This window comes from Pogona vitticeps, chromosome 1, assembly GCF_051106095.1.
Source record: "Pogona vitticeps strain Pit_001003342236 chromosome 1, PviZW2.1, whole genome shotgun sequence".
NCBI lineage: Eukaryota > Metazoa > Chordata > Lepidosauria > Squamata > Agamidae > Pogona > Pogona vitticeps.
The window spans coordinates 9,836,447-9,863,443 of NC_135783.1; the positions used below are offsets into that span (position 1 = coordinate 9,836,447).

Here is a 26,997-nt window from a genome sequence, read left to right on the forward strand (position 1 = left end):
GGAAAACAGCACAAAGGGAAGCTGTTAAATTTATCATTTATCTGATTTGAGACGCAGTTCTCAGCTCCGAGAAGGTGTCAGAATGCATTTAAAAGGTATATCTTGAGATTAAATATATTTAGGAATACGTATTTGGAGATAAAAAAATGTTTAAAATGTATGTTCGGATCTAAAACATGCATATTTGGAGATAACATTTTATTTCAAAATGCAAACGCAAAAGAAAACACAACATATGCTTGAAAAACTCATATTTAAAGGAATTTTTCTGCAGTGTTTTTTTTTAAAAAAAGATGCAAAACAGGTCTATAGGACTGAACAAACTTATAAATAAACATTTGTTAAAGTGGCACTGAGTCATATGTCCCTTCCAAGATGGATATAACCACAAGTAGATCCAACCCCTTGGTGTAACTCCTTGCTAGTACCAGCTAGAGTAAACCCATTGAATCAATGGGATTAAGCTGCATTTGACAGAATAGCAATGCACCAACATTCTCGTTTGAAAATTATTATTTTTTTAAAAAAGAGAGAGAGTGAATCAAAAGTAGGTGGAGGAGGTGGGACCGTATGCCAGAAGTAAAGGAAATAAATCAATTTAGGAGTGCACATGGAATGTGGTGCCGGTAGTACCACATTATGAAATGTGGAACAAAAATAATAGGAGGTTGGATCTGGTGCAAGAAAGCAGAGGGGGGACAAAAAAGCAGAAAGAACAAAAGAACCGATAATGGCCTTGCGTCATCTGAACCCCCAAAAAGAGAGTAAAAATTCATGAAGAGTAACATTTTTGCAAATGTGACCGCAGTCTTAGTTTGGACCAGCAATAGCGATTAGATTTAACCCATGATCTGCTCTAACACACATATTAATCTTTACAAGCACAGGGAGATAATTTGTTGACAAAATGTGGGCAAGGTTGAAAATTTGAAGGGAAGATATAAAGAAACTGGCAATTATCCTTATGTGTAAGGAGGTGTACCTGAGACGGTGCACCTGAGACAAAAGCCAAGACGAACCATACTATTGTATTCCCACCTACAATATACAGGTATGAAAGCTGTATATGAAACAAGCAGACGGGGGGAGATCAATTCATTCAAAATGTGGTGTTGAAGGAGAGCTTTGCTGATACCATGGAGACAAATAAACGGGTTCTAGATCAAATCAAGTGTGAATGCTCACTAGAAAAGACAAGACCAAGATTGTACCATATTTTCCATGTAAAAGACTATACTTTTGTCTAAAATCCTTAGGCTAAAAATTGAGGGTCGTCTTATACACGGAAGTAAGCTGAGAAGATAAACAAGTGGAGGGGAAAGCAGGGATCAAAGCGATCCTGCAGCTCTTTGATCCCTTTCCCCCTACACTTGCTAAGCCCCACTTAGATTTCTTAATTTTGGCTTAGAAAAGTGGGGAGCGTCTTATACATGGGGGCATCTTATACATAGAAAAATACGATACTTTGAATGTAATTGTCTGAAACCACACTGCATAGCTATGTGGGTCCAACCTGACTTTATGCCCACAGTAACTAGAATAACACCAAGGCAGAGTTGCTAACCACGGAGCACTTCTACCGGCTCATTGCACAATCAATCATGACGGGGAACAGCATGACTGATTGTGCAATTGAACAGCACAACCTGTATTGCTTGGGTGTTGTTGTCTTTGTTATGTGCTATCAAGTTGCGTCTGATTTATGGCAACCCTATGAATGAGCAATCTCCCAAATCTCCTGCCCTCAACGGCCCTGTTCAGATCTTGTAGACTCAACCATGTAGCTTCCTTTAGGAGGTCAGTCCAGCTCACATTTAGTCTTCCTCTTTTCCTGCTGTCGTCCACCATTCCCAGCATTTTCATCTTCTCCAGTGAATCCTGCCTCCTCGTGATGTGCCCAAAGTAAGACAGCTTCAGCTTCAACATTTTTGCCTCCAGACACTATTCAGGATTCATTTGATCTAGGGCCCAACTTATTTGTCTTTCTGGCAGTCAAGGTACGCCTGGCAAAGCTGTGTCTGTGTACCTTTACCTTACATGGCGACATTGTACGGCCATTTTGAGAAGACAGGGCTCATTAGGGGGGAAAATTAAGAATGCTAAGTGTGAAATGGAAGGTGGTAAGAAAAAGGGTAGTTCTGTCAAGAGACAGGCTGACTCAGTAAAGGATATAACAACACAACTTTTTGGACCTCTTTAATTGAGAGAGTTATGGAAGCAACTTGACAGTACATCACAACAACAACATCAACAAAGAGAATGTACTTCGAATGGACACAAGTGGGCAGAATTCATCACTGTGCCTCTTTCAGCTACCGCGGATAAGCAACAATGTTCATTCTTGTCCTCTCCTACCAACCGAGCTAGTCCATCCACCAGCCTTGATTCATTGCACAAGTTGTGGTTCAATTGAGGCTTGAGGCTTTACAAGTTCAGCTTGGCTACTTGATCCTTGTAAATCTAAACTCGAAAGCGACTTCAAGTAGATTTCCAGAGCGGAACGCCATTGATAAACATCGCTGTGTTTTGTGACCTGACCACATTCATCAAGCTGTTAAAGTAATCAAGTCATGGTCTTGAAACCACAACAGTGTATAAATCCTTTCTTGATGACACCAGCGACAAAGTCTTAGATTTTCCTACCACTCACACAAAGGGTGTTGCGATGCTTGTGCTCGGCATGTGCTTCTCATCAATGGTTATTATATTACCTTCCACAATGTCAGAGCAGAACCTTGAAATGCAAAACAAAATAAATAAATAAATAAAGAAGCAAAAAAGGGGGGGGAGGAAAGCAATGCTCAGAATTACTCACTATTGCTCGACTTTCTCAGTCTTATTGCATTCTAAATTATTTAAATATACTATTAGACATTATATCGGGGAGGGGATGGGGAAGAGAAACAGATGTTTTCTAATTATGAACCGATTTTTACAGTGCGATGGTGTCACGTATTTAAATTACAAATACAGATTTTTTAGCATTCCAGCTGTGCTTTACAAGGGTTTAATTTGCTTCTTCTGATATGTCACGTTGCACCTGCCTTTTAAAACTCCCGTAAATGTAAAACATTTGTCAAACGCACTTATTAAGGCCTGCGGAAGAAATGGTAAGTTCCTGGGCGGTGGTGGAATGCATTAACATAAAGAGTCAATGCCGAACATGGTAAACAGGTTTTGAAATAACATTTACAAATATTTGCTTGGAGGGAGAGAGAGCCTGAAACAGAAAAAGATGGTTCATAGATGCACAGGGCATCTCTTTATTATTATTTATTTTAAATATTTTTTACCCCACCTTTCTTCTTCAAAGGGCCTAAGGTGGCTTACATCACCGAAAAGATATGTATATATATTTAAAGCTAAAAACAGGAAAAAATATTAAAAATAATTAAACAAGTATTACATTAAAAACAGGAAATAAAAGCAATGCTAAAAACACATTGAAATGCACAACAATTCATATTCAAAAACCCCCTTCAGACAGTCAGTCACTAAGGAAAAGCCTGCCCGAAGAGAAAGCTTGCTGAAGGACAGCAAAGATGGGACCAGAGAGACTCACCTGAAGAAATGGACTTCCATGCAGGGAACTGCTAGATTGTTCGGTGGTTTAGGTCCCTGGGGTTGGGAGTTCGATTCCCCGCTGTGCCTCGACAGGGACTGAACTCGATGATCCATAGGGTCCCTTCCAGCTCTGCAGTTCTAAGATTATTATTACAGTGGTGACTCACTTTACAATTGCCCCATGTTATGATGAATCCGCTTTACGATAATCTTTTTGCGATCGCAAAATGATGGTCTAAATGGGGGAATTTCATTTTGCGATGATCGGTTCCCTGCTTCGGGAACTGATTCTTCGCAAAACGATGTTTTTTAAACAGCTGATCGGTGATTTCCAAATGGCCGCCGGGTAAATAAAATGGCTCCCCACTGTGTTTAGGGACAGATTCCTTGCTATACAGGCAGCAAAAATGTCTGCCGTATGGAGGATCTTCACTTCACTTTTAAGCCCATTGGAACGCATTGAAAGGTTTTCAATGTGTTTCAATGGGCTTTTTATTTTCGCTTTACGATGTTTTCGCTTAACGCCGATTTTCCTGCAACGGATTGTCGCCATTAAGCGAGGCACCACTGTATTCTCTGACTGGGAAGACGCTATATAGATCACACCATGTTGAGCCATGACTCACCCAGCGAGTGCTACACACACATGTGCTGAGATGTTGCATGGCGTGAACGAGGCTGTGGATTTCCATGTCACGATGTGAGCACTCATGCAGTTCCCAAACCAGCATCGTCTTTTGTCGCACTTAATAAAAATAGAAGCAACGTGTGTGATTAACAATCTTAAACTACAGAGCAATAAGCCTGTGTATCAAATATGGGCTCCGCATGCAGCATACATAAATGTTCCCTAATAGATGTAGAGTGTGTATTATTTGGGAGACATTCATTGTCTGGCACACTCTTTAATGGGAACATTATTTCTTTGGGTTCGGGCGTAGAGAGAAGCTAAACAGCTCTTACTGGGCTGTCACTAGCCAACGGACAGACACTTCGTTTCAGTTCAATATGCAAACAGCGGTTTAAAGAATTTCTTCACATTCGGGACCGAAAGAGCTTGACATTAAAACAAATGGAATGTGGGAGAAAGGAACACTGACAGGTTTGCCCATCAAAGCAGAAGGGAGCGTTTGCATGCTTAGCTGCCAAAAAGCTGACTTTGAATCCCTGCATTATCACTGCACCAGAGTGCAGTGATAGTATTGTGCTGGCAGAGCAAATCAACATTCTACAAGGCAAATCTAAAAATGGGGAGCAATCCAAACAGAAAATTATCACTTTGGAACAGCACTACTCTTCATGCTGGTCATAACACATCCCTGACCATTCTTTTGTGTTTCGGTAAGAAGTGGTTAACTGATGGAAAAAGGAGTCAGCTTCTGGGTTTTTCCTTTGCAAGGTGTCACTTTACGAATGGTAGTAAGCAAAAGAGGGTGTCCTGTAGACCATCTTGAGTGCTGCCGATAATCCAAATTGGATGTAACTAAGGCAGAGATTTTTTGGCAGAACAAGTATGTGGTGATTTGTGCCAGTTATTTTATTGGTTGAAGAGGTGTTTGGTGCTTCCCAGGCCCACCTCCTCTGGCAGGTGCCCACTCAGAGGCAATGCACAGAGGAGTCGGGGAAGGAAAGCCAGGGTGCTGCCCCTGAGTGGGCACCTGCTGGAGGGGGTGGGCCTGGGAAGCACCAAACCAATAAAATAACTGGCACAAATCACCAAACCAGCAATTCATGCCCATCCATAAACTAAGGTCTGTAACACTGTTGCCAGATCATTTATTTGCTCCTTTTTTTTTCTTTTTCCTTTGTTAGTACTTTCAAATTTTTTAGCAGATACTGCACCGCCTTTTCAATGCTAAAACTAGCAGAACCTGTTGGATCCAGTCAGTGCAAATGGTGCTACAGTGGTGCCCCGCATAGCGACGATAATCTGTTCTGAAAAAATCATCGCTATACGGATTCGTCGCTATGCGGGGCAAAAAAGCCCATAGGAACGCATTAAAACACGTTTAATGCGTTCCTATGGGGAAAAAACTCACCGTTCTGCGAAAATCCTCCACGTGGCCGCCATTTTCACTGCCCAGTAAGCGAGGAAAGGGTGCAAAAACACTGCGGGGGGCCATTTTATTTACCCAGTGGCCATTTTGGAACTGTCAATCAGCTGTTTTTAACACATCACAATGCAAAAATTAGTAAGCGAAATGCTTACCGATCATCGCAAAGCGATGTTTTGCCATCTAAAACATCGCAATGTGATTGCTTTTGCGATCGCAAAAAACACATCGCTATGCAGATTCGTCATTAAACGAATTGCTTGTTATGCAGGGCACCACTGTATATTGCATTGGGTTTGTTTGCAGTTGAGGTTGTTGTTATGACTGTTCTGTGCTGTCAAGTGGCCTCTGACGTCTGGTGACCCTATGGATGAGTGATCCTATAAATGTCCTGTCCTCAAGAGCCTTGCACAGCTCTTGTAAACACGAGCCAGTGACTTCCTTTAGGAAGTCAATCCATCTTGTATCCGGTCTTCCTCTTCTTCTGCTGCCGTCCACCTTTTCCAGCATTGCTGTTTTTCTCAGAAAATCCTGTCTGTCATAATGTGCTCCGAGATGGACAACCTCAACTTCAACCTTTTTGGCCTCCAGAGATAGTTCAGGCTTGATTTGCTCTGGAACCCATTTGTTCATCACCAGCTTCCAGCGACATAAATGGATGCAATCAGGTTTTGCCCAATGGCAACTTCTTGCGAGGGCACTCACTCAGCTGATCTTAAGAATGGATGACTTAACGTGGGGCCCTTGAAATTTCATGACCAAAAACTTATTCCCAGAGAATTGATTCAACCTGCGGAGTCCATGTAAACTTTATCTGCTTCATACCTGCTTGTACAAATTGTTGTTGTTTAGTCATTAAGTCATGTCTGACTCTTCGTGACCCCATGAACCAGAGCACGCCAGGCCCTCCTATCTTCCACTGCCTCCCGGAGTTGGGTCAATTTCATATTGGTCGCTTCGATGACCCCTGTCCAACCATCTCGTCACCTGTCGTCCCCTTCTCTTGCCTTCACACTTTCCCAATATCAGGGTCTTTTCCAGGGAGTCTTCTCTTCTCATGAGATGGCCAAAGTACTGGAGCCTCAGGATCAGGATCTGTCCTTCCACTGAGCACTCAGGGTTGATTTCCTTCAAAATGGATAGGTTTGTTCTCCTTGCAGTCCAGGGCACTCACAGGTGTCTCTTCCAGCACCACGGTTCAAAAGCATCAATTCTTCAGCGGTCAGATTTCTTTATGGTCCAGCTCTCACTTCCATACATTGCTACTGGAAATTTGTGAAGTTAGTGTGCAATAAATGAGGCCTTCTCAACTTCCAGCTCAATTCACTTCCAAAAGTTGTGCCGCTTATGTTATGCCGGAGACAGGATTTCGGCCCATGTTTGATTCAGCATATTTGCAAACAACTTCAATTGACTCCAATGCATTTTTATCATAATATCTATAAACTCTCCAAATGAAATGAATATGTATTTCATTTCTTCCAGACATCTTGTCCTTCCTTTTAATGAGTAGCCTTCATTATTTTTGCTGCTAATCTTGAAGGGAAGCCGTTCAGGGAGATGGCCTAATCTTTCTTAATGACTCCATTGGCATCGTGGACATTTCACCTCGCCTCCACCAAAACGGGATGTTTTCTTGCTTACACAACTTACTTAACCTGCTCAAGCATTGAAAGCCAATAAAAACCATTGCTTTATTAATTTAGAGTTGCTGAATTTGCTGAACAGAAATATTTCCAATTTTATATTTTTATGGAAGAAGCATAGGAATAATGTGTGAAGTGTGTGTGTGTGTGTATCATTTGGTACTTACCTCAGCAATTGTGTACCATCTGGTTTTAATGCAAACAGTAGCCAAGAAAACATGCATTTCGGAATGTATTACAAGAACATAAGAAGCCGTCTTATGGCCTCAAGTTACAGGAAGCCGGGCAGAATATCAGGGGAAGCGTTTCGCTTACCGATCTTCGCATTGCGATGTTTTTAGAACAGCTGATCGGCGGTTCCAAAATGGCCACCGGGTAACCAAAATGGCCACCACACACATTTTCGCGTGCTGCCGTCGCTTACTGAGGCGGCAAAAATGGCAGTGCTATGGAGGATCTTCGCTCAACGGTGAGTTTTCGCCCCATAGGAACGCATTAAACAGAGTTTAATGCGTTCCTATGGGGTTTTCCTATCCATATAGCGATATTTCCGGATAGCGACGATTAATCCGGAACGGATTAACATCGCTATGCGGGGCACCACTGTATTCTGTGTTTCTATGATCCTACGATCGTTATGAATCAGACCATTGATGTATCTAGCCCAGCTCTGACAACACCGAATGGCAGCTTCTCTCCAGGGTTTTAGGCAGAATTCTTGCCTAGCTCCACCTGAAGAGCCCTGGAGTTAGATGATCTTCCTTCCAAGTACAGACCATGTTTGACTCTGATCAGCTACCAAAATCAAATGAGATGGGGTGCATTCAGGGTGGTTCTGCTTGCTCGTGTGACACTTTTAATTTTTATGGGGCTATTAGTTTACTTAGATATCTGTTGATGAAGTTTGCAAACAGAGTTTCACACGATGGATCTTTTCTTATTCACAGTTACATGACAGACAACAGGAGCAATTATAACAACAATAAAATGATACAATTTGTCCATCTAAGTCCGTGGCGGCAGCAGCATCAATCCAGGAGCTGTTTGTAGGATTGCAAAGTTCAAACGCCTTTTTAAATTCAAATTCATACAGAGATCCAAGGGTATCCATAAGTACAAGGATCAGCACCACATGATACAGAGTCTTTGAAACCCTAGAATAAAATATCAATTCAACTGCATATTCATGAATTAACTATGTCGATTCACCTCCAACTAACACAAAAAGGTAGGAATTACACCTAGACCAAGTTGGAAAGGGCCTTAAGAAGTCTAAGTGGCAACAGCCACTACAACCTCTTTAGCTCTCCCGCTCTTTCTGATTCACTTCTCTTACTCACAGCCGTGCTTTTTCTTAATCCCACCCCTTTGGGCTGAACCAATATGAAAATAGGGGTTGCACTTGCAACTAGACTAATGTATGAATCTGCCTAATCTCAACCTGTGCTCATAAGGGGGGGGGGGGTTTAATATCCCCAGCTAGTGATGTTTCCAGGACTCTGGCAACATGTTTTTGGCTGACATTTAGCACCTTAAAGACTAACACATTTTATTTGACATAGGTTTCTGAAAAGTACAACCATCCTCATCAGGTGCAGACCCTGAAACCTTGGGCCAAATAAAAATTGAACTCTTTAAGGTACCACAAGACACATTGATTTAAAAAAGATCCAGTTGATGTTTACCTGGTAGACCTCTTACAACAGCCCTTCAGACATGAGCAAAGAATAGCCTGTGATGTGTTGGGCAGCAAACATTAGGTTGATCTTATCTTAAGCCAGCAGATACATGTTCATAAAGGACAGCCACAAATACAATTTCTTATTTTGCTGGCTAGCTGTCACATGGGTGGACACACCACTGATGCTGCACTTGACTGCATAATAGGAGCATTACAGTAGATCCATGGGATAGGTATCCACTGATTCACTTATCCACATTCTGAAAGTATTAAAAATATTAAAAGAAAGAAATCCAGAAAAAAACACATATTATCACATGTATTACCAAAACTGGCCACTAGAGGGAGACAGAGATGTTTTCCTTTTACCATCCTCTCTTTCTCTTTCTTATGTTCATTATTATCTGCAGTTTTCAGTATCCATGGGGGGGCTGGGAACCAATCCGTAGCGTATAAGGGAGTCCTACTGAATAGACTACAGAAGGGAACACAATTCTTGTGCAATTATTCTCCCACACTGTGCAAAAGGATTCTGGCCTTCAGGTTTTCGCACAACAAAGTAGCATGCCCCCCATCCCCTTCATATTTCTGCATCAGCAATGTGTTCTATGGGTGAGAGGGACAGAGTTCCGGAGGACCTAGTAAAGGTAAAGGTTCCCCTTGACAATTGTTGTCCAGTTGTGTCCGACTCTAGGGGGCAGTGCTCATCCCTGTTTCCAAGCCATAGAGCCAGCGTTTTGTCCGAAGACAATCTTCCGTGGTCACGTGGCCAGTGCGACTTAGACACGGAACGCTGTTACCTTCCCACCGAAGTGGTCCCTATTGATCTACTTGCATTCGCATGCTTTCAAACCGCTAGGTTGGCGGGAGCTGGGACAAGCGACGGGCACTCACTCCGTCGAGTGGATTTGATCTTACGACTGCTGGTCTTCTGACCCTGCAGCACAGGCTTCTGCAGTTTAGCCCGCAGCGCCACCACATCTCTTTCCGGAGGACCTACCAAGGGGAAAGTCTGTGGACCACGATCAGTGAGGGGACATTTCTGGGATACCTCTATGCCTTTGTCTGGTTCCAATGTATAATCAAGCTATTAGTGTGGGCCATATCAATGGCATAGGAATGATGATGGGACATGTAGTCAGAGAAATGTAAAATGGAGTCACACAGGTTCTGTGTGAAGATGATTTGAGAGACATTGGTATGTGTTTTTCTAAGTGCCATGAGAGTGTTTTTCTGAAGACCGTACAGTCTGGTTTGAGATAACGTGTGTGTGTTTAGTCGTTTAGTCGTGTCCGACTCTTCGTGACCCCATGGACCAGAGCACGCCAGGCCCTCCTGTCTTCTACTGCCTCCCGGAGTTGTGTCAGGTTCATGTTGGTTGAGATAACGATGAAGGCCAAATTGAGAGGCCCGCGGAAGACTCAACGTTCCAAGCTAGTTGGAGAAGAGATAAACAACAGCTGGACTCTCATGGGAATAAGGGAAGGGGAGAGGTGGTACAGCCTCTTAAGGTTAATTGGTTAACAGCCAGAAAGGCCGAGAAGAAGGGAGGCATTTGGGAAAGTAGAAAATGGATGATGGGTTATGTGAATTCATTCAATTCAACTGAAAGTAACAGTATGTGATTCTGATGGTTCATGTGTTGCTCTGATCTGGATTCGAAAGGATGTAAGTAAGGAGAAAGAAGGAGGTGGGGCTGGCCCACTATAGCCCACCTTAGCCAGCTTAGTAGTTTGTTATTTTAAATGGGACATAGTTATTTTATGTAACTGCAATGGTCTTTGAATATGTTCTTGATGCTAAAGCTTGTGCAATATAAACTGATTCTATGAAACTCTATTTTTCTAATAAAAATTTATTAAAATTCTACAAAAGGACTGGTCTCTTGAACAGCAGGGTCTGGCTAAATCCAGGAGGTGGAGAGGGCCACAAACTAGCTATCATTTAAAAGTCCTACCTAAGTGAACTGTTGTGAGTCAAATGAATCACAAAGCCCATGTGTCTTGTACTTGCAAAGTACTGGTTTAGAGTAAAGTGTTCTTTTAAGGCCAGACTTGTTCAAGGGGCTTTCGCTACGCACTGCTGAGGTCTTGGGACTTACCCTGGCACAAAGGTGGTAGGTAAGTGGCCTGTCGAATTCTCTGACCGAATGCCAGCAGTCCTTTAGGGGGTCCTGTGCATCACACTCCTTGGGGTTTGAGAATCTAGAATGCAGATCTGCCTTTTGCACCTGGCCTCCTTAGGCAGAACTGATGGCTACACTGGCCCCCTTCAGGAGACTACCTGGAAGACGCTCGTCTTTCTCAGACTGCCCACAATGCCATGGAAAACCCAGCAAAGCATCACTTGAATGTTGTAGAAAAACAGAAGCAGCATCTGACAGTGATCCTATTGGAAACCTCTTCAAACCCTAGTATTTGATATTTTCCTCTCTATGTCGCATGACTCTGTATATCATTATTGCAAAAAATAAAAAATAAAAATAAAAAACAAAAAAAAAACAAAAAGCTTTACGTAAGATCATGTACTGTGAGCACGGAAGGGTTGGAGAGGTCTATATGGGTGTCATTTTTTAAAATTTGGGTGCAAAATATCTATTGTTCACAATATTTGTACTTTAATTGGAGTTTTATTGTTTTTCATATAGGGCTTTATATTGCTTGCTTTAGCTGGTGGTGTTTCTTGTGTGTGTGCATGTGTTTTTAATAAACTCTCGTTTTGATGGTTCGTATGTCAATATGTTGTGTATTCCTTTGGGCAGAAAAACAAATCATGTATTTTATAAATAAATGTATGCTGTGCGTGGGACAAGATAGTACGGCTGGATTTAAGTCAGGCAGCAACCAGGAATGCGGAGTGCCTGTTGGGTGAGTTTGGAGCAAAAACAGAGACTTATCAAAACGATAAAGGTTCTGAGCTTGTTCAACAAATCAACCAAAAATTGCTGGTGGGGCTAGAGAGCTCTGGTTTGACGAAATTCCACACCTGTCATCGATATGTTAGACTGTGAAAAAAACTGGTTGGGGAGAAAAAAAATGATTTTTTTGAAAATAGGGTGCTGGGGGAGAGCTTTGTGGATACTCTGGAAGTGGATCCTGGAGCAAATCAAGCTCAAAATATCCCTGAAGGCAAAAATATGGACACTGTCCTACTTGGGACGCATCATGAGAAGGGACGATTGGCTGGAATAGACAATAACGCTCGGAGAGGTGGAAGGCAACAGGAAAAAGAGGAAGACCCAATTTTAGATGGATTAGCTTGCTAGAGGAAGCCACAGCCTCGTGCTTGTAGGAGCAGAGCAGGGCTGTTGAGGACAGAATAATTTGGAGATCACTCCTTCATGGGGTCAGCATGAATTGGAGGCAATTGGATGGCACACAACAATGACAACATCAACAGCAACAACAACAACAACATGGACACGTTCAATAAAAGCAAAACAAAAACAAAGATATCATAGAAGACTAGGGCTCAGATGGATCACTTGGACCCCTGGGTCCCTGGCAAAGCAGAAGATCACCACATAAAGCACCCAATCCTCCAACCGGCACCCCCAGTGTTGGAGAAGCCACCATTCTGGGCTCTGTTACATTGTAGAACAGCACTGACAGTTACAAAAGCTCTTCCTACTGTTGACTTGACACCTTGCTAGCCCTTGTGTTCTTGGCCAAGTTGGACTTCTAACAGAGGTGTCAAAATTGTCGTCTAGCGAAAATTGGTTTGTGAAGCAGGGACCAAACATTGTCCAGCGAAATTCCCCCAGTGGAATCACTGTTTTGCGAATCCACTATAGCGAGCGCAAAAAGTCGATGTCTAGCGAAAAAAACTGTCATGCGGGGTAACTGTCTAGCGAGGCACCACTGTATTATTATTATTACCACCTGGTCTTCCAAACTGACCACTGACACATTTGTTTTATATGGAGGTGGGCATACATAGTGATACGGGCCAAACCAAGTGGCACCATCAGCTTCCCAGTAGTCTCCAGATTGGCTCCAATTTGTTGGTTGTTCAGACTGCAGCGGGTGGATTAGGGCAGCCTTTCCTAAGCTGGTGCTCCCCAGTGTAGTAGCGAGACACATTGCTGGGGGGATCAGGATGGGGAGAGCTGCATTAGGGTCTAGAAGACAAGCACACTGGGACACAAAGCTACTCAACTGTTTATGGAATTCTAATAAAGGTATAAGTGGAAGTGAACACTCCTGAACGTTCAAATCACCCATAAATATGAATCAATTACTTATTATTTCATTAAACGGAAGATGGAAGGACCTCATTCCTAGCTCTTTGTGTTTGCCTCCTGGGGTCTTAGATAGCTTTTCCCTGTCAAATTAAAAGGGAAGAAAAGATAAATAAACATGAGAAATTAAAATTGTCTAGGTGTGTAAAACAGAGAAACAAAGATGGGGGAGAGAGGGGTGCCATAGATAGAAATGATGTTCTGCAATTATTACTGGAGCTAAGAGAAACAAAATTACTCGATCATAAATTCAGGATAATCTGGTTTTCTTTATGAGTTTCCATTTTATTAATGAAAGGAAAGCAACACCTTAGTGTACCCGGATGAATTAAAATGCCTATTTCAAGAAGCAATCCTCCATAGGGGTCTTTAATAGAATCTTGCAAGTGATTCTGAAGCCAGATAATTTAGCTGCATTGAAGGCAATATTAATAGTGAACCTCTTCCCATATATCAAATAATTTGGAGGCATTCCAAGTCGGCAGTGGACAAATTCAAACGCCCAGCCTGGAGAATAAGGATGTGAACTGTCTTTGGACAAATGTGGAAATATGAACCGGATTGGGGCAGTTTCTTTGCAATATGGAGCAAGTAGCCTTTGGTCACCCATAATATCCCACAAAGATCCCTCATTTCTCAACCCAGTTTTTGTGAAGTCACAAATGAGTGGAGGAAAGATCCACAGTGTGAGGAAAACAGAAACTAAGGCATGTTATCAGGATGACTGAGACGGCGACAAAGGAGGAAGAGATTAACATACAGTGGTGCCTCGCATAGTGATCGCTCCGTATAGTGATGAAATCGCTTTGCGATGGACTTTTTGGTCCCTATGGGGAAATTTCGCTTTGCGATGATTGCTGGGAAGTGATCATCGCAAAGCCCCCATTTTCGGCCAGCTGATCGGCGGTTTCAAAATGGCCGCCGGGTAAACAAAATGGCCACCCGCTGTTTTGCCTCGCTTTAGAGGCACCGGAAATGGCCGCCCCTATGGAGGATCTTCGCTTTAAGGTTAGTTTTTAACCCATAGGAACACATTAATCAGGTTTTAATGCGTTTCTATGGGCTTTTTAATATCGCTTAGTGATGAAATCGCTTAGCAGCGATTTTTGCTGCACAGATTAACATCGTTAAGCGAGGCACCACTGTACTTTCATTAAAGCTCAAGGCCCTTCCTGGACACTTCTGTTACTAGAGAGGGTCTCAGTGAGGTTGCTGTCCTGTAGCAGCTGTGCTTCTGCTTTTTTAAAACCAGCTCTGTGAAGTTAGGACTCCCCTTAAGGTGGCATATTTCTTAAGTTTTGCCTTTTCTCCCCTTCTTTTTACAAACATTGTTGGTCCCATGGACCAGGACTCCGCACGTGTGTAGATGAGTGCCTGCATTCTTATGGTCAGGTCAGAACTTCAACTTAGGACGTTAGGATCTATCTACAACACAGAGACACATAAACAAACACTGCTTTGTTGGCAGGGTGGTAACTGTTTGTATCTCCCCATTTGCCAAGAGTGGACACAACTCAACACAAATATTGGGCATGGGCACAAACAAGGATCTGGTCTGAGGATCTCCAAAAGGACACAGGGTGAGCTGGGCCATTTCATCAGTCATGGGCTGGGGATTGGAGGGGATTTTCAAAGTCTTGTGGGGACCACATCGGCCACAAAGACCACCGTGTGGCTAATTAAAATGAAAATTTGAACTCCTGCGCTCATGAGCAACACCCCTTTGAATAGCAGCGCCTAACAACTTCAGCATGTAATATGCAAACTGCTTTGGACAAGGGAAGGAAAGAAGACGTCCTGAATTCTTCATCGATCCTTCCTGGATCCAACATGGCAGACAACCCTCTCAAGATGGAGAGAGGAGGCAGAAATGAGGAGTTTTCAAAGATTCCGATGGCCAGCTGTTTTTCTCCCCTCGCCGGCTAATCTGAATAACAAATATAGCGCATGTGAAAATGCATTTCTTTCCCCTCCCTTCCTCCAAAGAAATGAATGTGTTAGGAAGTATGAGGAATGAGCATTAAAACCCGCTGAAAACAGAGAAATGCTTCAGAAGCCATATGGGGAACTCGGGAGGGAGGGGAGGAGGCAGAGAGAAAACAGAATAACATTTGATTTCCAGCTGAAGTTTCTGAGGGGATGATAAATCTGACATATGGAATTTTCCTCCAGCCTTAAATAGGAATGGTTTTAATTACTTTTAATAGATTGATGGACATGTCATTCTTCAAATTTGTTTAATAGATAGCGATTTTCATTCTCTTCTCTGTCTGTAGCTCTTCCCGCATGTAAACACTGCCTGCCGGCCTTGAATTCATTTGCTTGGTATCTCTCCTAGGTAGACCTTCTTATGACGTTATTAGGCGTTGATTTAGATTCTGGGGTGATTTGGACGTTCCTGGTGTGTTGCACTATGGGGTGGCATATAAGCTGAAATAAATAAATAAATAAATAAATAAATAAATAAATAAATAAATAAATAAATAAATAAATACATACATACATACATACATACATACATACATACATACATACATACATACATACATACATACATACATACATAAATACATAAATAAATACATAAATAAAGAAGGAAGGAAGGAAGGAAGGAAGGAAGGAAGGAAGGAAGGAAGGAAGGAAGGAAGGAAGGAAGGAAGGAAGGAAGGAAGGAAGAAAGAAAGAAAGAAAGAAAGAAAGAAAGAAAGAAAGAAAGAAAGAAAGAAAGAAAGAAAGAAAGAAAGAAAGAAAGAAAGAAAGAAAATAAGTAAGTAAGTAAGTTACAGATGGGAGAACTTAGGTTGGAATAACAGAAATTTAGCAAAGGCCAGTCAGTTACATGCACTGCTCAACTGAGGAAATGAAACTAGATATCCAGCAACCTCCACCCAAGTGTCCAGTAAGTTCCTGTCCTGATGTTCACTGGGAGTTTTCTTTCATAACAGGAAGCTTGGGTGGAGCTAGGCCTGGTGTGGCCAGAGCTAGGCCTAGCTTGGGTTGAGCTAGGCCTAGCTAAGCCTCTCCTGTCTGGCCACACCTCCTCCTGCTACCTTAGATATGGCTGGCTTGTTGTTGCAGAAAGCCTTCGATGGAGGGAAGCGCAGTCCTGCTGCAATAGCCTGGACAAGGATGGAGCTGCCTCATTCTCCGGTGGATCGTGGCTCAGTGTGGCAGGAAGGTGCAAAGCCTTTGTCCTATGGTGCACGCGGAAGAGGAAGGAATGGCCAGCTGTAGCACAAAGCTCAAAAAGAGAGCAAAATTATAACCTTAAGAATCTTTTTCTATCACTCTTTCAACTACTAGTTGTATTAGGGGGCACAATACATGCCTTGTCCCAGGGGCTGGCAACCCACACCATGCCACTGCTCCCAAAATAGAGAATTATGGTGCTTGTAGTCTTGAAAACCCAAAACCCGTGCCCCTGACTCCTTATGTGCAGAAAGATATTTATTGTTCTAAACCAAGATTTTTCTCAGGTCCTCTAGCTTGCGAACGAGCCTCCAATCGGCAGTAGCTGAACTTGCCCTAAAACAAGCTGGACATGAAATTCTATTTCAAAATACTGAAATACTGGACAACACCAACAATCATTATGTTAGACTGCACAGGGAAGCCATTGAAATCCACAAACACCAGCAGAGCTTCAACAAAAAAAGAAGAAAGTTTAAAACTCAACAAAGCTTGGCTCCCAGCACTGAAAAATACAGCCTGCAAAAGGCAAACAAACTCTACCCAGCCACAAGGACCGGTGATCACTACACACAAAAGACCAGCTAACGACACCCATCAATCACAGTGACAGATAATCTCTCCTCCTTATCTCAACAATACACCCACAACAAAAACACACTGATCACCATAATCACCCATCTACTGAAAAGGACAAAAGCTGATCCCACAGCTATAAATACTTAACTCCCAAACAAACTGCACCAGAGCACAGAGTGCTACTCCTGTCCTCTGAAGATGCCAGTCACAGAGACTGGTGAAACGTTAGGAAGAACAACCTACAGAACACGGCCAAAGAGCCTGAAAAACCCACAACAACCATTAGATCCCGGCCGTGAAAGCCTTTGCGAATACATTGAGCCTCCTATTCATCATCAGGAGCTAAACGCAGGGTGTGTTCGCAAGTCTGATTGCTCAGGCCCAAAGGTTAGAGGGAAGCATCTTGCTGCTAGAAAACCAAGATATCTTCTTGTTTGATCCCAGGAAACAGAAACTCATGGAAAATATAGGTGGCAGAGGGACGGGACTACACAGAAAACAGGAGGCTGCAGAAGGAAAATACACTCGGAAAGTTACTTGTTTGGATTCCAGCTTCTGGAAATGTCAAGACAGCAGACCATGCGTTAGACATTTTGGGAGCTGTGACTTTTCTGCCTATTTCTGGCTACCCGTCCACTTCCTGAATGAGGGGACCAAGCTGTCACTAATGACCAAAATAATTAAATAACAATGGCATATCATCAAGTCAATTTTAACTTACGGCGACGCTTTCCGAGGCTTTCTACATAGAGAATACTCAGAAGTGGTCTACCCTTCCCTTCTTCTGGGGGTGCCCTGGGACTGTGCCGCTTGCCCAAGGCCACCCAGGCCGGCTCTTCTCCCAGGAAGCACAGAGGGGGAATCGAACTCCCAACCTCTGGCTCCCCAGCCACATATCTAAACCCCTGAGTTATTCAAAGCAGGCAGTTAAATGCAGGAATCTCCTTTGGTCGTCCTTATAACATCCCAAATGTCAGCCATGTGGGATTTTTCAAACACTCAAGCTGCACAGCCACGAAGGGACAACTTTGCAGCATTAAAAGCACAGCCACTTTGCCAAGCCGAAGCAGGACAACGTTGCTTTCAGCTGTTCTTCTCATGAATAGTTAGCAAGAACGAATGTCCTCAAGCGAGCTCAAGCTGTCAGTGCAGCCAGGAACATGCAATATTTAAAAAGAGAATTCAGAAATTTTCAGATGTGGAAAATAATTACTGGCTTCTCTCCCTCCCTTCCTCTACTCCTTACCCCCCCCCAATTTTCAAATTGAGGCAAAATTCCAAGAATTAATATTGCTACATTATCTTTCCTTTGTTGTTATCGTTTGTGGCTGGGATCTCTGGCCCCCTTCCACCCAAAACTTCCCCACTCTCTCCTTTTTCACCCCTCTGCTGAAGGTTTATTTGTTTATAATATAATCTCACAACCTATGGTAGCTTACAGCATGAAAAGACAATATTACAAGCTAAAAACAGTAAATAAGGAAATGCTGAAAAGGATCTAAACAAAAGCAGTAACAAAAGGAATACAAAAAACACCTTCAAAACAGTAAGGTCCAACCATCCATTTGAGAACCACGTTCATATAGCCAAATACTAGAAGAAAGCTTGCCTGAAGAGGAATGTCTTGGCCTGCTTGCAGAAGGACAGCAAAGAGGCCAGCTTGGTCTCCAGTGGGAGGGAGTTCCAAAGTCCGGGAGCAGCCACTGAGAAGGCCCTCTCCTGTGTTCCCCACCCGATGCACCTGTGAGGGTAGAGGGACTGAGAGAAAGGCCTCCCCTGGTGATCTTCCACCCAGGCAGCTTCATAAAAGGAGAGACGGTCCTTGAGAAGGCTTGGATCCAAGCTACTTAGGGCTTTATAGGTTAGAACCAGGAATTTGAATGGTTCCTGGAAATGTTTTACAGCTGCATTAAGCTTTCATTTAACCCCTGGTGAACCAAATTTAGCCCTTAAGCTATATGTGGACCTCAAGGCTGTTTCTGTCCCATTCAGGACTCCTTATACAGTGTATTCCTTTATCCCACCTGCCAACAAAAGAGAGTAGATTTTCCTGGCAAAACAGGTTCTTCTCTTCCAAGTTTCAAGGTTCAGTGACTTATCTTCTAAACAGATCAGAATTCACAACTGCAAAACTAAACACCCATCAGGGGAAACTAGAAGCAGACGGCTGGCCACCCACATACACGTTTTGGCTCTCAAGGATCCTGGATCAAATCAGTCCAAGGGACCTTTCCCTTGCCAAGCCTGCCCATCCTAGTGTCACACCACGCAGCTTAATCTGATGCATACTTACTGAGATTAGATTAGATTAGGCATCCTTCAGTCTCAAGAGACTATGGTAACATGCTCTGTATGTAGGACTTGGAACCGCGTCTAGTGTGACTGAGAAGGCCACTTCGAGAGTGACAATCCCTTCCACACTGAAGACAAATCCAATCTGTCCCCTGTCCAGCTCCCTGATTTTGCTGCTTTCGTGACTGCCTCTTTGCCTCAGCCTGCTGGACAAGGGTCTCTTCAAATTGGGAGAGGTCGTGATGCACCACCTGCCTCCAGGCTGAATGCTCAGATGTCGAGGTTATCTGTTGAGGTCCATTCCTAAGGCCTTCAGATCCCACTTGCAGATCTCCTTGTATCGCAGCTGTGGTCTCCCTCTGGGGTGATTTCCCTGCACTAATTCTCCATATAGGAGATTTTTTGGAACCCGACCATCAGCCATTCTCACAACATGCCCGAGCCAACATAGACATCACTCTTTCAGTAATGGATACATGCTAAAAATTCCAGCACGATCTAGGACTACTCTATTTGGAACTTTGTCCTGCCAGGTAAACTTACTGAGAGTATATGAGAAATCCTACTTGAACCTGAGGTTGGATTGTCCTGTCTCAGGCTGAGCTTCGTAGGCTGTCCAGGAGGCAGACTCAACAAGCATTCTGGAAATCGTATTAATGAAAGGCTGTAGGGGGTAAAAGTGTGTGTTTTAAAAGTGTACTTAGGCAAAAGCACTTCAATGAGTTTAGAAAAGGGCTCCAATGTGCTTTAATCCAGGGGCGAATGCAATCATGTGCTGCACATGCACACTGACCTGCAGATATTGGAGAGGAAAAAGATCCCCATAGAGACAGATCTTGTTGCAGAGTTTTACATTTTCTGGTTAAATTCCTCTCGCTTTACAGCAGAAGTGCAGGGACTCAGAGCAAATTAGCTTCATGTTCCCCAGAATAGTCCTCCCCCTTTTTAACTCATCAGTTGGCATTTACAGTCTCAATAACTCACTCTGAAATGTTAGTAGTAGAAAGACTGTAAGGGTTTCATTTACTTACGGTTGAACAGATCTACAGAAAACTGAACAAACATGGCTGGTTGACTTTCAGCAACAGGCCTCAACTGACTGACTGCCTTCAACAGACAAAAGAGGGAGAAGGGTTCAGAGCGTAGAGGCAAGGCTGTCTTTGAAATTCAAAGCCAGGGAAGAAACAATTGGTTACTGCTGGATCGACTGACAGCCACCCTAGTCTAGAAAGTCCCTCCCAGCCACACTTGCTACAGGCAGCATGCAAGGTTCCAAAAACTCCAACAGACCGAGGCCCAATAAAGATGGTAACGACGGAACGGATTATGTTCCTGAAAAAGATGGAAAAAGGATTTCGTGACTACAGACTTTAAAGATCTATACAAGCTAGGTAAAGGTTCCCCTTCACAATTTTTGTCCAGTCATGTTCGACTATAGGGGGCAGTGCTCATCCCCGTTTCCAAGCCATAGAGCCAGCGTTTGTCTGAAGACAATCTTTCCATGGTCACATGGCCAGTGCGACTTAGACACGGAACGCTGTTACCTTCCCACCGAGGTGGTCCCTATTTATCTACTTGCATTTGCATGCTTTCGAACCGCTAGGTTGGCGGGAGCTGGGACAAGCGACGGGCGCTCACTCCGTCACGTGGATTCAATCTTACGACTGCTTGGTCTTCTGACCCTGCAGCACAGGCTTCTGCGGCTTAGCCCGCAGTGCCACCACGTCCCTAACAGTGCAGTACACACAAGCTAACTCTATGCTAAATTCAGCTATGTAAACAACAAGAATAATGGGAAGTTCTGGGTGTGGGGAAAGGAGGACCTCTAAAGATCTAAAATCTTTAGAGATCTGCTTATGCAGAACCAAATTTCATTCAACTCAATAGGTTACAAAGGGCTGGGCTTGGCGCCCCTAATCCCAGTTGAAACAAAGTCTTAGCTGGGTAAAATTCACTCTTCCCAACATGTTGCCTGCAGTGGCTGACCCAACATGCTACTGGGATGATCATGAACAGGGAATGAAGATAACGAGAGCCATAATTGACAGAATTAAGGCTTCCTTCTCTGCTTCTCGTCAACCCAGTGTTTAGGTTTCCTTAATACATTTATTAATACATATCTGATCACCATGAATGGGTGTGAGAAAACTGAAAGTGAAGAAAGCAGTCAGGGTAAAAAATTGATTCACTTGAAATCTGGTGCTGGAGGAATGTTTTACAGATAACCTGGATTGTCAGAAAGACGAACAAGTGAATCCCACATCAAATCAAGCCCAAACTAGCACTGAAGGCGAAAATGTTGAAGCTGAGGCTGCCCTATTTGGGGCACATCATGAGAAAGAAGGATTCTCTGGAAAACAACATAGTGCTGGGAAAGGTGGAAAGCAGCGGGGAAAGAGGAAATACGAGATGGACTGACTACCTCAAGGAAGCCACAGATTTGAGATTGCAAATGCTGAGCAGGGGGCATCTGAAGAAAGGACCTTTTGGAGAGCCTTCATTGATATGGTCCCTATAAGTCAACAGCATATAACTGCCACAACAAATATGTTCATCAACCCAACAGACTTATGAAACATTGTGGTGCTACTACTCAACACACTGGATGCTGGTGAGAAGCTCTCTTTGTGCTGCTTAAACAGCCGGGATGGTGTGTGTGTGTGTGTGTGTGTGTGTGTTGAAGCCATATATGACCATGAGCTTACTGCCAGAAACAGCGTAATGCTTTGAAACAGGTATTATGCTGATTAATATATTACATTTTCAAATGAGGGTGATGTTATCACCAAAACATCTCATGATTAATTTCTAATGGGAAGCTTAGGGCCGTCACTTTAAAAATCACTTGAATTCGCTACGCGCGTTCAAAGGTCGAGCATTTATCCAACTTAGCCAGAACCTAAGCACGCCCCCCTCCCCCCCCCGCGCCCACGGTGAAACAATAACGGTAGGCTGTTAATCCACCCTAACTTCCTAACCCCAATTACAGCTCTTAAAATGGAGGTGATTTTAAAAATTAGTATTTCTCCACCTTTTCAATGAATAGGGGTCATTCTTCCTAAGGGAACGCTGTTTTGCAATGCTTCCGTGGCAAATTAATACCAATAATAATTAAAGGTGACTGGACAACTGAAACTAAGATTTATTAAAAAAAAAATTCTATTGGAAATAATTCTAGCTGTCTTTTGGAACAACACTGAGGATTTCCCACACTTCCCCCATGTTATATAGGGTTATCGGGTCAACACTACACAATTACATTCCATTTTTTAAGATTCAGGGCCCAATTCTGACAGGGCAGACCCTTCTGATGTCAGAGGAAAGAGCAGGCAAGCACCAGGAGAGGGCAGAATTGCTTCTGGGTCATCGGCAGAGGTTGGAAGGCAACTTTTAAAAAAAGGAACTTGCAATGCTCAGAGCAGGTCAACATTTGGTGCCTCGACTATACATGTAATTTGCCACAATACCCATCAAGTCAATAGGCCAAAGTGAGAGACGAAAATGCTCCCTGGTTCCATCTAGTGGCCAATTCTGATAGTGCACTTTGGAAACACTTCACAAAAAGACAAAAAAGCAAACTCAAAGAATACTTCCCTTGCCACTCTATAGTAATAAAAGAATGGTTTAAATCTGAAACAACTGCTATTAAACTATACTTTAAAAACAACTTATTTAAGGGGCAGGGGTACTGGGTTCATCTACGTGGCTCAGGTCAGTCAACCCAGAGTGGAGGACATGTAATAATGGGTCCAAGTTCCAGGAAGCCAGATTTGCTGAATCTCGGGAAAAACTTTGTAACTGTTAAAGCAGTATGACAATGAAACCAATGATCTCACCCCTCAGAAAGGGGTGAGTGCTCCAACTTTGGAGGCATTCAAGAAAAACTTGGATAACCATCTGTCAGATCTGCTTTGATTGCATTCCTGCATTGAGCAGGGGGTTGGTCTTGATGGCCTTATTGGCCTCTTCCAATTAAATTATTCTGTGGTCCTCATTATTCCTAGAAAGTGACTACCTGTTACATCACTCATTACTCCAACACTAAGTAATTATATGCAACTCTGTTTCTTGTAATAGTTACTTCTAAGTTGTGGCAAAGAAGCACAAAGGAAATTCACCTAAATGGGCTCAGAACGTACCTAAAACCTAGCCAATAAGGTAATACAATAATCCAGAGCACTTTTGGGTGACCATGCAAGTATCGCAACTGCAGTGGTTCCTGCCAGTGCCGTGAGGGTTCTCCTCCCACACATCCTTACCTAGAGCAGATACGATATGTGGGAATTATTTCCAGGCTGCTGGGATCGGAAAGCTATGCTAATACCACAAAAGTCCTTAAAATGCAAATATCTTTGAGCTGTTTCTTGACAGGAGAATCAAGACCTCCCTTAATGATCCATGTTAGGGGGACATGCTTTTAAGTAATAGGTGGCGATGGTTGGAATGAGACAGTGAACGAAAGTGAGCAATCCAACTGCCCGGGTTTGAAACCAGGGGAGAATGGAAGAACATTTCTAAATTCGAGGCAGAGTTGTGAAGTGAATCAATGGGGTGGCGTCAAGGATTATCTGCCTTCCTCTTTGCACATGTGTGAATATGTCAATATGCGTTTGACTATATGGATATACATGTACATGTGAATGCCTTGTTTATCTATACCCAGTTTTAGAATGCCCAATTTTCTCCAGGTTCTCCCGGTCACCCCAAGTTCAGCTGCCATTGGCCGGGTGCCTTGAGACGTCTGGCATTGGTTTCCACAGAGCCCATCTACTCTCCGGGACGTGGCAGAGGGTGGGTAGTGGAGACAACGCAAATGCCATCAAGACGGCAGGGGTCGGGACAACAGCTGATGGAGTGGGTACCACATTGTGCCTCAGGCAGCAGAAAAGCTTGGGTCACCACTAATAGCGGTTGCTTCAGCAGAAGATCATTCATAGTTAGAGGTGGCCACGAATCTGAAAACAATGGTTTGTCGTAGGCCACGAATCACAAACCAACATGAACCGACCAGAAAATGAGTTCGGTTTTTGGGTCGTGTCCAGTGGAGGTGGGATTATCTTCTTCAGTTCTGCGGCTGCACAGCCGCCATGCTGATAGGCCAGTGCATGTGCAGGAACAACAGGCCTGGCTCTCGGAAAGGAAGCTGGGCCACCGTCTCCGAAGACGTCAGCAGCAGAGAAGGAAGAGACTTTAAAAAATACAGTGCCAATGATATACATTTATTTAAAACTTTTCCTCTTATTTTAATGAATGTTCGTCGAGAACTGACCTCTTTGTCAGTATTTCTTTTGCATAAAGGTGGAAAGGTATTTCCCCACTAGCTCAGTCCAGCAAAACACATGTGCTGAAATCAGGAAGATATGTTTTGTGTGTGTGTGTGTAAAATAGAAGCAGGGAGCGAAAACGTTCTGTACAAATGCATTTGCTTCCTCACACCCTAATCTAGTGGGGAAAATCCTTGAATGGCAACAATTTGCTGTGCTATCTGTACACAAGCTGGAACAAACATAGTTCATGGGAGAAAAAAATGGCTGTTGAACAGTTCCACGTGAGATACGGCCTGAAAGACCATCTCGTGAACATTCAGGGAGCAAACATTGGCTTAATTAAACCCAACTGTTAGACTTGACCAGAGCAGACCCTTCAAAAAAAAATGGAGCTTAGCAAGGTCCCACTGACTCAGTGGGTTCATCCTAAGTGGGTGTGGCAATCTGATTTATTTATTTATTTATTTACTTATTTATTTACTTATTTATTTATTTATTTATTTATTTATTTATTTATTTATTTATTTATTTATTTATTTATTTGATTTTTACCCCGCCCCTCTAGACCATGTCTACTTTATGTCATTAGTTTCATGTTGGATAAAAGAAAGCAGGAGTGGCTTAAGACACAAGATTACACCCCACCCACAATGATTTCTCTGCATTTGTCACTCTTAACCCTACCATGCCATTCTATGTCATGGCGCCTAGCCGCATTTCTCCATCAGTTGTGGTTGCTATGTGCTGTCAAGTCATCTCCAACGAATGGTGACCCTATGAATTATCAACTCCCAGCAGCTACTTTGTCCATAGAGTGGGACGTGGTGGTGCTGCGGGTTAAACCACAGAAGCCTCTGTGCTGCAAGGTCAGAAGACTAGCTGTCATAAGATCGAATCCACGCAACAGAGGAAGCTCCCATCGCTTGTCCCAGCTCCTGCCAACCTAGCAGTTCAAAAGCATGTAAAAATGCAAGTAGATAAATAGGTAACGGCATTCCATGTCTGAGAAGGTAACGGCATTCCATGTCTAGTCGCACTGGCCACGTGACCATGGAAACTCTCTACGTACAAACATTGGCTCTATGGCTTGGAGACGGGGATGAGCACCGTGCCCTAGGTAAAGGTAAAGGTAAAGGTTCCCCTTGACAATTTTTGTCCAGTCATGTTCGACTCTAGGGGGCGGTGCTCATCCCCGTTTCCAAGCCATAGAGCCAGCGTTTTGTCCGAAGACAATCTTCCGTGGTCACATGGCCAGTGCGACTAGCGTCGGACTAAATGTCAAGGGGAACATTTACCTTTACTTTGTCAAAAATTCCTCAAAGGAATGAATTATGGGTAGGTCATCCATAGAGACCAACCATTTTTACTGCCACAGGACTCACACGCATCACATACATGTGGTTATTGGTCTCCTCATAGCAAGACATGAGCGGGGTGTCTGGAGGTCTCAGGAAAGCCATGTGCTCAATGTTCCTCTGCCAGAGAGGAAACAAGCTGGTACTTCTTACTGTCCAAAGCCCATGAATGCCACAGTCTAGAGAGCCCACTCTGCTCCTTCTCTACTGACATTTGTAAGCAAGGCCTTTCAGAGTGATGGTGGAGGTGCTCATGGTGGGATATGTGGTTCTAAAATGAGCTTTGGTTTTTATAAGAAGCTGCCTTATTTCTGACAAAAGGATGCATTTCAAAAGGAACTCCTTGCATTATTCATTACTTCTTGGCAGGCAGGTTGGCATTATCACCTATTGTTGCTTTGATTGCACAGTTAATTAGTTGCAGAACCTGTTATTAACCTGTTGCTTTGCCATTAGTACCAGCAGAATAGGAAAGGACAAGGACGTACTCTCTGGTTCCCTCTAGTGGCCAATTCTGATATCGCACTTTGAAAATAATTTATGCTAACATGAAAACCAAAACTAAAGAATATTCCCCTTAAAATGGCTAGGACAGGGTAGAGAGTGGCGTAAAACCTGAAAAATTCCTGTCAAAATGCATTAAAATTCTCTTTTAAAAGTAACTTTTGAAAATGGCTAGATCATATTGCAATCTAAAAATGAGCATTATTATTAAAGGTCCCCACTTGAAATTTAGTCGTGTCCGACTTTAGGGCGCGGTGCTCATACCTGTTACCAAGCCATAGAGCTAAAGTTTGTCTGTGGTCACGTGGCCAGCGTGACTAGGCACGGAATGCTGTTTACCTTCCCAATGAGGTGGTCCCTATTTATCTACTTGCATTTTTACATGCTTTCGAACTGCTAGGCTGGCAGGAGCTGGAACAAGCGATGGGAGCTCAATCCATCATGTGGATTTGATCTTATGACTGCTGGTCCTCTGACCTTGCAGCACAGAGGCTTCTGTGGTTTAATCTGCAGTGCCACCACATCCCCTGCATTATTATTACTTCTTGGATTATCTTTACGGCAGAAGTTACAGTGACTATCGAGAATATCAGGTGGCAGGTCTTTTCCATATCCTAATGCCTGAT

At 43.2% G+C, this 26,997-nt stretch overlaps 3 long non-coding RNA genes across 3 annotated transcripts in view; all 3 read right to left on the minus strand.

Annotated features, from left to right (window-relative positions):
• LOC144584922 (uncharacterized) overlaps positions 1–25,426 on the minus strand; it is a 470,554-nt gene extending 445,128 nt beyond the window's left edge. Inside the window, exon 1 of the long non-coding RNA XR_013539411.1 lies at positions 24,982–25,426. This is a non-coding gene — a long non-coding RNA (uncharacterized LOC144584922). The remainder of the gene's footprint in view (positions 1–24,981) is intronic.
• LOC140703697 (uncharacterized) lies at positions 2,168–5,079 on the minus strand. The gene is made up of 2 exons (XR_012082966.2): positions 3,563–5,079; positions 2,168–2,734 (listed from the first exon to the last, which is right to left on the minus strand). It is a non-coding gene; the product is annotated as an uncharacterized LOC140703697 (long non-coding RNA).
• Positions 10,462–20,562, minus strand: LOC140703694 (uncharacterized). Its single transcript, XR_012082965.2, has 2 exons — positions 16,236–20,562; positions 10,462–15,615 (listed from the first exon to the last, which is right to left on the minus strand). It is a non-coding gene; the product is annotated as an uncharacterized LOC140703694 (long non-coding RNA).
• Positions 25,427–26,997: the final 1,571 nt, after the last annotated feature.